The sequence below is a fragment of the Musca domestica genome, unplaced genomic scaffold (assembly GCF_030504385.1).
Source record: "Musca domestica strain aabys unplaced genomic scaffold, Musca_domestica.polishedcontigs.V.1.1 210, whole genome shotgun sequence".
In the NCBI taxonomy this organism is placed as follows: Eukaryota; Metazoa; Arthropoda; class Insecta; order Diptera; family Muscidae; genus Musca; species Musca domestica.
The window spans coordinates 64,997-75,728 of record NW_026712259.1 but is presented as its reverse complement, the minus strand read 5'-3'; the positions used below and the strand labels follow the sequence as shown (position 1 = coordinate 75,728).

General features: G+C 34.2%; 1 pseudogene; it reads right to left on the bottom strand.

The window, feature by feature from the left end:
• Window positions 1-1,964: 1,964 nt before the first annotated feature.
• Window positions 1,965-7,609, bottom strand: LOC131802513 (male determiner protein Mdmd(V)-like; annotated as a pseudogene).
• Window positions 7,610-10,732: the final 3,123 nt, after the last annotated feature.

Sequence of the window (10,732 nt, the reverse complement as noted above, 5' to 3'; positions counted from 1 at the left end):
TCTTCACTTGGGTAAAAAATGTTTTTTTGTCATAGAAGTTATTTTTAAAATAACTTCTGGGGAGAATATCCCAGACAAAAACAAGGGAACTGATGAGGATTAGTGGCTCTTTCCGAAACCTAGGTATTCCCTGCCTTAACCCCTGGTAAACATTATCATCGTTCTCCACTAATAAAAAACATTGTTTTATAAAAACAACAATAAAGGGATTAAGCCTGACCAGTGTTCAACATAAAAATACTATGGTATCCCGAACAAACAAGCCAACACTGTTCTGTTGATAAACTTGTTTTGGAATTGAAAAGTTGAACAAGTTAAAAAGCAGTAATTTCGGCCGGCCCGACCTTTGAATATAATATAATGTACGGTAATTAATGTAGCTAAAATCATCAAAATATCGTATATAGGGAGATACCGTTATGATGGAGCTGTGTGAAGACCTGGATCAGCATAGACCATGTTCTGTCGTAGGCTGCATAATCCATTAAGAACTTCAAATACGACTTCTCAAACATTTTTGGTGGGTATTGTACCCAAACTCGTCAAAATGCTGAATATAGGGAGGTATGGGACCTGTACGAAGACCTGGATCTGCATAGACAATTTTCTGTCACAGACTGTAGTTCCCATTACGAACTCTATATACGTAATTTGAAACAATTCCGGAGAATAATGACGCTAAAATCATCAAACTACCGAATATCGGCAGGTACCGTTATATGGGGGCTATATGAAAACGTGGACCTACATGGCCCATTTACAAAATAAACCTGCCTACAGGAAAAATAAACTTGTGTGCAAAATTTTAGCCTTCTATCTCAATTCTTTCGAAAGATAGCACACACAGATGGGCACGGCTAAATCGTCTTAGAATTTTACGCTGATGAAGAATATATATACTTTGTTGGGTCTGACAAGAGTATTTCGAGGAGTTACAAACGGAATGACAAAATTAATATACATTCCATAGTATGGTGGAGGGTATTAAATGAAAAATTTCGTTGACATACAAATAAGTCTATCAATCCAATGATATTTTGCAATTTGAATTATTATTATATTCAATCAAAAATAATGCGGATAATTCACCAATATTAAAAAAACTTACCAAAAGGCAAAATTTTGTGAATTATATATCAGTTTTTGGAGTATAAAAATTGTGTCTCCGGAAAAAATACCAGTTTACAGGATTAATGTTAACTTTAAAAATTAATTTTTGATAAAATCACTTTTTGTTCAAGTTAATTCAATAAATGCCAGCGAAAAAATTGCTACCATAATAGATTAAAATATAAATAACCATAAGGTGATATACAACAAGCTTGAAGGGCTATCTTCTAACATTTCTAACCAACGAAGAAGGGAATATGCTGCGCCGTTGGTAATCACATTCTGTCCGAACGCCAAGTAGTACGGGGAAGTACCAGTATCTTCTTAGTTTTTTTCTTAGCGGCTTTTTTATCTTTACTTAGATTTTTTTAGTTTTTTCCCCCTTTTTATCCGGAGGATTTTTTTCTCTTGGGCATCTTCTTATTTTTGCCTTAAAGTTTTTTTCCTACTTTCTGAATAACTTTAAGAAGCGTCGTCGGATGGTGCAGACAATTCCGATGATAAAGAACTTGATCATGATTTATTAATCTGATCCAAACCCATGTATTCGACCAATTATTGAAAGAAATACGAATTGAAGTTGTGGCGTCATCTTTATTTTGCTTTATGCAGTCTAAAACATCGCAACTAATGGCTTCGGTCAACAATATATATAATCATATATTGTACATGTGTATCCAATACAAGATACTTTTAAGCGACTCAAATATGCCTCCACGATGATTCGATGATACCTCTGTCAATTTCATACCTCAAAATGTTATAGCCACTTCTACATTATCATCAATCGGCGATTCTGAAACGTTTTGATTTTTACTCTTTCATCACGTTTTGCATAACGTCTCTTTCGTTCCTCTCGCCTTCTTTCGATCCGCACTTTCGACACTGAACGACGTCGTTCATGTCGCCTTTTTGGTGAAAGAACTCGTCGTGGAGTTCTTGATGGATGTTTTTCCGGTCTTCGAAATCGACTGTAGATCCTAATCTTCGTCTTAGTTGATTGTCCTTGTCCCTGGAGACAGACCTTTTGGACGTAGAAGACTCTCGGCCGTGTCGAAAGGGGCTTCTTTGATTTCTTGACACATTCAGACCGTTTAAAACATCTTAAGCCGTTTTGTTTTTGATTTTCTATCATTTTCCATTCTCATTTTGGTTCGAGCCCGAACTATTTGAAGATTTTGATTTACTGCTGCTACATTTTTTGTCATTAGCTTCTTAGTTTTTTTGTTTGGGGCTTTTTTTCAATTGCATTTTCATTAATTTTTGGGCACATTCCCCATAATCCAAACTAGAATTTATTTTATTGTTAATTTATATTGTTCTTCTTACCGCAATCAGATTTGTTTTCGATTCATCATTAATGTCACCACTTGTGTATTCATTATTAACCTCATTTTTGCCCTTATCACAGTCACATAATGCAGTTTCGGAATTACTACCCGAACCGAAGGAGCCATCCGAGTCTGAAGCATAGCTACCCAAAATATCCTTACTAAGTGCTTTATATTTCTCTTCATTGCTCTCGTACTGATCGTCAAATTTAAATGCGTCTAAAAATTAATAAAATTAATGACAAAAAAAATTATTTATTAAGTTCTATTAACTTACTCAATATATCTAGTATGTGACATCTTCCAACAATAGCAAATGAGTGAATTGATCATATTCTGCTACCAATTATAAGGACTCAATAATCGATTGATGGTCCTTAAAGCCATCTCTGCGTACTTGAAGTAAAACTTCAATCATATATTGTACACATTTATCCAACTTGCCTTCATGCAAGATATTTTTAAGCAATTCAAAAATGCCTCCAAACCTCTCGGATGATTCCTCTGTCAATTGCATACCACATTCCTTAAGAAATGTTATGACCACTTCAACATTATCATCAGTCGGCGATTCAATCAAGAGTCTTAGAATTTCTAGGGCCACCCTTTGATTAACCAAGTGGCCAATGGAATTTGAACAAGACAAACAAACGATCTTGAGTGTAACACCCAAATGCCGTTTTGTTTTTTAATTTCCACCATTTTTCATTCTTTCATTTTTCAATTTGTTTCGAGCCCGAACTATTTAAAGATTATGATTTACTGCTGCTACATTTTTAGTCATTCGCTTCTTGGTTTTTTTTCTTTGTGGCCTTTTATTTTTATTTACAAATTTTTTTAGGTTTTTTCCTTTTTATTCGAAAGATTTTTTTCTTGGTGATCTTATTTTTGCTTTTATGTTTTTTTGAAACATTTAAAGAATCGTCGTCGGATCGTGCAGACAATTCCGATGATAAAGAACTTGATCATGACGACGAGGGTACAGATTTCGGAGCAATCTTTAGGAGTTGAGCAATTTGCATGCATTCAGTTGTTGTTGTCTGCATGCACCAAAGGAAAAGTAAAATTTCACGAGATGTCATGGTTTTAGAAGGAAAAGGTATCAGTGATGATGTAAATCCACATCAATTTCATAGTTTAGTCCAACAAATGTTATTGATAACAAAGGAAATGAAAATTTTCAGGATAATGATAATCTTGAAGAGATAATTGGAAACTATAAAACTGCTCTTGAAGAACAGAGTGAAAAAATCAAAGTTATATCAGATTCCAACGAATATTTTAAAGATGACATAAAAAATCCATTTCCTTATAGAAGAATATAGATCTGCCTTAATAAAGGAAACTTACATCAAATGAGGCCACTTCAAATCACTTCAAATGTGTATGCAGTGTGGCCGCTGGAAATTTTCAAAAAGTATCACAAAAAGTATTATTAGTTAAAAAAAAGTGGCACATATCACTTTAAATGGTGGCACAGAAAGTGGCACAATTTATTTCACATTTTATTTAAAACAAGTAAAAAAGTTGTAAGTTCGGCCGGGCTGAACTTTGAATACCCTCCACCATGTGGTAAAAATTTTGCAATTTTCACAAAAAAATAAAATAAAATCGGTTAAAAATTCTGTTAAAATCTTAAAAATACCGAATGTAGCCGTATATTAGGGTCTATACGACAACGTGGACCTGCATAGGCAAATTTTGTCATAAGCTATTATAATATTTAAATGCGAAACTTGAAAAAAAATCTGTTTATAATGTAGCTAAAATAAATAAAATACCGAATATATAGAATATATATTGGGGTTATGAAACGTGGACCTGCACAGACAATTTTGCGGCATAGGCTGTAGTATCCATTACGAAGTTCAAATACAGAATTTGAAATAATTCCCGTAAATAATTTCGCTAAAATCATTAAAATACCGAATATCGGGGTGCCGTTATATAGGGGCTATAAGAAGACGTGAACCTACACAGACAATCTCCTGTCATATGCTTTAGTATCTATTACGAACTTCAAATACCAAGTTTAAAGCAATTCCGATAGAAATGTCGCTAAAATCATCCAAATGCCGATTATCGGGGGTACCGTTATATGGGGGCTATACGAAGACGTAGACCTGGACTTACTTCAACTTACTTCATTTCGTTCGGAGGCTAGAGTGATTTCCACAGAGGGACGGACATTGATAAATCGACGTAGAATTTTATGCTGAACAAGAATATATACTTTGTGGGGTCTAAAATGTATATTTCGAGGTGTTACAAACGGAATGACAAACTTAATATATAAAGGTGGCACAATGTATAAAAAAGTGACACAAAAATTCAAAAAAGTGGCTCATTTAGGATCAAAATAAAAAAGTGGCACAAAGCCCAAAAAAAGTGGCAAAATTGATACTTTAGTGGCACAACGGTCACGCTGTGTGCATGGAAGAAATTGAATCTCCTCGACCTTCCCAAAAAAGAGCCTAGATTAGGCACCAAGAAACCGGCAAATAAAAAAGACGAAGTTGTATGTTTTACAACTCTTTTAGCTAAAACTCTCTCTTGTCTGAGCAGGTGTTGTGTTTGTGTAGTGCATTATATTTGTGATTTGTAAAGTTCAAATTTCGTGTTCGTCCTGAGGTGTTACAAAGTGACGGTTGAGAACCAGACCCCGAGACCGCTAGCAGCCGGATGGTCACTTTTGACGCCGCCAATCAGGATTACGTAACAATCTAAGAAATATTGCCATCAACAAAACTAGGGGTAAGTAAATAGTCTTTTAATACCCAAAGTTCTGAAACGAGTGAAGTTAGTAACGTTGCTACCTGTCGATAGCATTATAATGAATTATCATACTCCATACATAATATCGGAAACGGAAATTGTTGGACTAACAATAAAATTTTGACTTCCCAAAGAAACATTAAACGGCAGCGGGACACCTCCAACAGAAGCTATATGCTAAATGAAATTGGATGACTTAACGATTATTTTAGCATATATAACATGTTCTCGAAATTAGTTGTTGGTAGAATAAATTTTGGGGTTTTTGCCTTGGGCTTGGTTTGTGTGTATTTTTTCCTCGCGAGAAAATTTGGAAAATTATTTAAAGCTTAATTTATATACCTAAAACAATTTTTTGTATAAAGCATGTCGATGAAGCGCTGTTATAATTTTTTAAACACAATTGATCGAAATCCGTTCTTAAAATAATTAACAATCGTTTTTTTTTTTTCTGAAGGCAAATTTTAGATTTGATAAACTTGTTTTGGAATAGAAAAGTTGAAAAAAGGTGAAAAATACTCCTTTCCTCGATCAATATACGGAAATTACTAAGACACCGTGAAAATTGCGGAGGCTATGTAGGTGAGTAAGCAGATTCCTTGATGGAGAATCGGTATTTTTATGATTTGCATGCTCATTTAAGTTTATTTATATCTGTTAAGCGGTATTTGGTGCCAAATCTATCAAAGAAGGAAAAATATTAATATCATTTAAATTGTGATTATGAAAGCCAAAAGCAAATGCTTGTCTAAGTAGTTAATTAAAAAATCTTCGAAAATTGAAGAAAAAAGGAAAATTTCGTTGACACACTAATAAGTCTATCAATCCAATGATATTATGCGATTTGAATTATCTGAAGATTGAAAAATATTCAATCAAAAATAATGCGGGTAATTCGCCAATATTAAAGAACAAATTTTGTGAAATATATATCATTTCTCTTAATTGGTCTCGTAGTGATCATCAAATTTAAAAGCGTCTAAAAATTAAAAACATTTTTTAATGACATAAAAAAATAATTTAAAAATTTCTATAACCTTACTCAATACGTATTTCGGGTATGTGACATCTTCCAACAATAGCAAATGAGTGAGTTGATCACATTCTTCTACCAATTCTAAGGACTCAATAATCGGTCGATGGTCCATAAGGCCATATCTGCGTAATTGAAGTTAAACTTCAATCATATATTGTACATGTGTATCCAACTTGCCTTCATACAAGATACTTTTAAGCGATTCAAATATGCCTCCACCCCCTCCGATGATACCTCTGTCAATTTCATACCACATTCCTTAAGAAATGTTATGGCCACTTCAACATTATTATCAGTCGGCAATTCAATCAAGTGGGCAATGAAAATTGGAGAAGACAAAGAAACGGTGTTATCGTTACACCCAAATGCTCGTTTGAATTGTATGACCAAACGTATCAGCATCAATTTCCCAATATTGGGAAATTTTGAATAAATAATGGCCACCATGGCGGCATAAACATGCGTAAATGTTGACGATGCAGCTTGAGCTAGTATTATGGAATGGCAAAGTACGCCTCTACCACGTACTATATTTTCCTTAAGAAATTTTCGCGTGATTACTGCAACACTATTCACATTGACTTTATTGATGTAACCATGTATGTATTTCTTAAGAGCTTCCCGAGCTATATTTTGATTTGTCCGTAATTTCTGCTTGTATCATACGCAATTTATCGGGTGGTAAACAAGTACATGATGTTAGTATATCTACACTTTTCCTTTGACGTTCTGTTGGCCTTGAGTTCAGTTACAGTACCATTATCGTTGGACTTTTCCTTTTTTTATTTCGCCAGGTACTTTTTTTATCGTTCTTGGAGAATTCATCTCGCCTGAAACGTTTGGATTTTACTCTTTTATCACGTTTTGCATGACGTCTCTTCGTTCCTCTCGCCTTATTTCGATTGGCTCAGATCAGTGTGACCCTCTCCTTTCATAATATGACGACACTGATCGACGTCGTTCACGTCGTCTTTTTTGTGAACGAACTCGCCTTGGAGTTCTTAATGAATGTTTCTTTTCCGGTCTTCGAAATCAACGGTAGAAACTAATCTTTGTTTTAGTTGATCGTCCTTGTCCCTGGAGACAGACCTATTGGTCGTAGAAGACCCTCGGTCCTGTCGAAAGGAACTTCTTCGATTTCTAGATACATTCAGACCGTTTAAACAACTTAAGCCGTTTTGTTTTTGACTCTCTACCATTTTTTATTCTCATTTTGGATCGAGCCCGAACTATTTGAAGATTTTAATTTACTGCTGCTACCTTTCTAGTCATTCTCTTCTTAGTGTTTTTCTTTGCGGCTTTGTATTTTTACTTACAAATTTTTAGTCTTTTCCTTTTTATTCGGAGGATTTTTCATCTTGGTCATCTTCTTATTTTTGCTTTTATGTTTTTTCTGAATCACCTGAAGAATCGTCGTCGGATGGTGCAGACAATTCCGATGATAGAGAACTTGATAATGTGAATGAGGGTACAGATTTCGGAGCAATCTTTAAGAGTTGACACAATTCATTAGTTATGCCACCCAAACCAGTGGATGTGAAAAAGTTGATATGTTGTGAAAGTTGATCCGATGATCCGAAGAAATTAAATCTCCTCGATCTTCCTCTAGGAAAAAAGCCTAAATGAGGCATCAAGAAACAGACAAATAAAAAAGACGAAGTTGTATGTTTTACAACTCGTTTAGCTAAAGCACCAAAGTTGCATACTAAAGATAGCCAATAATTTCCTAACTTCGAAGTACAGAGTATTCAGATAAATCTCTAAATCTAGCATACAACAGGACATCCGAGTAAGAGTAACTTCTGGTTAAAAAATGTTGCTTGATAATGAATTATCATACTCCATACATAATATCGCAAACGGGAATTGTTGGACTAACAATAAAATTTTGACTTCCCAAAGAAACATATCAGTTTTGGTAGGGACACCTCCAACAGAAGCTATATGCTATTTAAGCATATAACATGTTCTCGAAATCAGTTGTTGGTAGAATAAATTTAGGGATTTTTGCCTTGGTCTTGGTTTGTGTGTATTTTTTCTGCGCGAGAAAATTTGGAAAATAATTTAAAGCAAAATGTATATACCTAAAACAATTTTTTGCATGTCGATTAAGCGCTGTTATAATTTTTTAAACACAATTGATCGAAATCCGTTCTTAAAATAATTAACAATCGTGTTTTTCTGAAGGCAAATTTCAGAGTTGATAAACTTGTTTTGGAATAGAAAAGTTGAAAAAAGGTGAAAAATACTCCTTTCCTCGATCAATAGATGGAAATGACTAAGACAACGTGAATTGCAGTAAAATGAGCTGGCCTCTACTGCAAGGCTAAGTAGGTGAGTAAGCAGATTCCTTGATGGAGAATCGGTATTTTTATGATTTGCATGCTTATTTAAGTTTATTTATGTCTGTTAAGCGGTATCTGGTGCCAAATCTAACAAAGAAGGAAAAATAGAAATGTCGCTAAAATCATCCAAATGCCGATTATCGGGGGTACAGTTATATGGGGGCTATACGAAGACGTAGACCTGGACTTACTTCAACTTACTTCATTTCGTTCTGAGCCTAGTGTGATTTCCAAAGACGGACGGACATTGATAAATCGAAGTAGAATTTTATGCTGAGCAAGAATATATATACTTTGTGGGGTCTAAAATGTATATTTCGAGGTGTTACAAACGGAATGACAAACTTAATATATAAAGGTGGCACAATGTATAAAAAAGTGACACAAAAATTCAAAAAAGTGGCTCATTTAGGATCAAAATAAAAAGTGGCACAAAGCCCAAAAAAGTGGCAAAATTGATACTTTAGTGGCACAACGGTCACGCTGTGTGCATGGAAGAAATTGAATCTCCTCGACCTTCCCAAAAAAGAGCCTAGATTAGGCACCAAGAAACCGGCAAATAAAAAAGACGAAGTTGTATGTTTTACAACTCTTTAGCTAAAACTCTCTCTTGTCTGAGCAGGTGTTGTGTTTGTGTAGTGCATTATATTTGTGATTTGTAAAGTTCAAATTTCGTGTTCGTCCTGAGGTGTTACAAAGTGACGGTTGAGAACCAGACCCCGAGACCGCTAGCAGCCGGATGGTCACTTTTGACGCCGCCAATCAGGATTACGTAACAATCTAAGAAATATTGCCATCAACAAAACTAGGGGTAAGTAAATAGTCTTTTAATACCCAAAGTTCTGAAACGAGTGAAGTTAGTAACGTTGCTACCTGTCGATAGCATTATAATGAATTATCATACTCCATACATAATATCGGAAACGGAAATTGTTGGACTAACAATAAAATTTTGACTTCCCAAAGAAACATTAAACGGCAGCGGGACACCTCCAACAGAAGCTATATGCTAAATGAAATTGGAAGACTTAACGATTATTTTAGCATATATAACATGTTCTCGAAATCAGTTGTTGGTAGAATAAATTTAGGGATTTTTGCTTGGGCTTGGTTTGTGTGTATTTTTTCTGCGCGATAAAATTTGGAAAACAATTTAAAGCTAAATGTATATACCTAAAACAATTTTTTGCATGTCGATTAAGCGCTGTTATAATTTTTTAAACACAATTGATCGAAATCCGTTCTTAAAATAATTAACAATCGTGTTTTTCTGAAGGCAAATTTTAGAGTTGATAAACTTGTTTTGGAATAGAAAAGTTGAAAAAGGTGAAAAATACTCCTTTCCTCGATCAATAGATGGAAATGACTAAGACAACGTGAATTGCAGTAAAATGAGCTGGCCTCTACTGCAAGGCTAAGTAGGTGAGTAAGCAGATTCCTTGATGGAGAACCGGTATTTTTATGATTTGCGTGCTCATTTAAGTTTATTTATGTCTGTTAAGCGGTATCTGGTGCCAAATCTAACAAAGAAGGAAAAATATTAATATCATTTAAATTGTGATTATGAAAGCCAAAAGCAAATGCTTATCAAAGTAGTTAATTAAAAAATCTTCGAAAATTGAAGAAAAAAGGAAAATTTCGTTGACACACAAATAAGTATATAAATTCAATAATATTTTGCGATTTGAATTATCTGAAGATAGAAAAATATTCCCCGAATCGGATTAGTTCCAATCGAACAGCCAAGTAGTAGGGGCAAGTACCAGTATCTTCTTAGTTTTATTCTTAGCGGCTTTTTTATCTTTACTTACATGTGCGTGAAGATAAAATCGATTTTAACTAGCGAAGACAACACCCAGTCTGGGCGCACTTTCTGTTGTATAACAGTGTATAACAGATATGCGGAAAATAAAAACGATTTTTGTAGACGTAAAATAAAAACGATTTTTGAAGATGCGAAACAAGAATGCAATTTTTTTAAATTTGTAGTTATTCTTGTTTGTACCTGATAATGAACATAATTATAAATAAAAAAAAAAATAAAAAAACTAATTTAAAGGTGTTTCAATAAAAAACTTTCGTCATCATACCGATTATTTTTTAATGGAAGAAAATTACATAGCCCACTGTGCAGC